Below are 1,541 nucleotides of genomic sequence, written 5' to 3'. Positions count from 1 at the left end.
CCCGTTGCCCAACGCACATGATTAATGAATCATACTGGGGCTCAATGCCCTAGGATATGGGACTAATGAGTCACCCCAGGGCCCTTCGCCCTATCCTCTGTATAACTAGCCTTGGAGCTGGCCTAGCGTACCTGGCGCTATAATTTTCCATGACCAATAGGTCTGTCAAGCGTATGTCACACTCCTGATTAGGCATACCCATATCGACCAACGCTTAGTGTTGGCGGTGAGAACTCGTCAACTAAGTTGAGTTGGAAAAAATTATCAAGTAAGGATCGTCGATAGAAAAGCTATAGAAGTCTCAGTAATAACTCAAGAACAATGATAGAATAACAATGGAGATATTAATCTTTCATTCACTCTCAAGCCTTTGCTACAGTCAATTTTCCAACCCCTTTTCAGGTGGAGTTAGAATTCATTTTATAGTAGGCTCTAATGGCCCTGGGTACATGGTGGTCTAAGAGACCAAGTGGTACATAAGTACTATGCCAGGAGAGTGGCCTCAGAGGTTGTGGTCGTACACCCAGTACAGGGGCAGGTGTCAAGAGGATGCCTCCACTACATATCCGTACCCATGTCTGATGAGCGGTGGCAGGCATAGTGGCGCAGGTGGTAGTGGTGTCGAATCTGATCCTTGGTCGTAGACGTACGGGCCATGACTCTTATCTCCGTATTCCCCCACTGGTACGAGGGTCCGTACCCGACATACAAGGTCTTAACGGCCGTACCTAGTACAAGATCGTACAAGTATGTTCCATTCGACTCATAGTGGAGCCTCTAAGACTTGGGGTCTCAAGGTATTGGGAATGGAGTACTTAGCGCCTGTACTGGCCGTGGCGTAAGGTGGGAATCTTGGGTCCTTAGCACGAGATGCTCGAAGCACCCTAAGGCCACCCACGGGCACAGGTGATAAGCGCGTGGCCTCGCTGTACGCCTAAGTGTGCGAGGCGAGATGCCTCCTTTGCGTGGCCCCCTAATGGTGTGGTTTGGGCCCAGATGTGTCGAGTGACGGGGTGTCGGCCTCCTGAGAAGATGATGGCCTCGCGCATGGGGCGTCATTGACGGCCTCGCGTAACACGAGTGGCTCGAAGGCCTCGCGCATGGGCAGCCTCTGTCGGCCTCGCATGGTGAGAGTGGCCCAAGGACCTCGCGCATGGGGTGCCGTTGATGGCCTCGCGTGACATGAGTGGCTCGAGGGCCTCGCGCATGGGCAGCCTCCGTCGGCCTCGCAGGGGGAGAGTGGCCCAAGGGCCTCGCGTATGGGCAGCCTCCGTCGGCCTCGTATGGTGCATGTGGTCCGAGGGCCTCTCGCGCATAGCTGAGGCTGGGCATGAGAATGGCCGAGATGGGCCTCGCACACATGGCCGAGGAGGGCCTCGCATGGGCGTGATGCAGCGCCAAGAAGGGCCCCGCGCGCATGGCCGAGGAGGGCCTCGCGTGGGCGTGGTGCAGTGCCGAGAAGGGCCTCGCGTGGGCAAGGCGCTACGCTGAGACGGGCCTTGCGTGCAGGGCCGAGGGTGGCCTCGTGTCTAGGCGCGTCT

This window comes from Humulus lupulus, chromosome 1 (genome assembly GCF_963169125.1).
Source record: "Humulus lupulus chromosome 1, drHumLupu1.1, whole genome shotgun sequence".
Lineage (NCBI taxonomy): Eukaryota > Viridiplantae > Streptophyta > Magnoliopsida > Rosales > Cannabaceae > Humulus > Humulus lupulus.
This window is presented reverse-complemented; position numbering follows the sequence as displayed.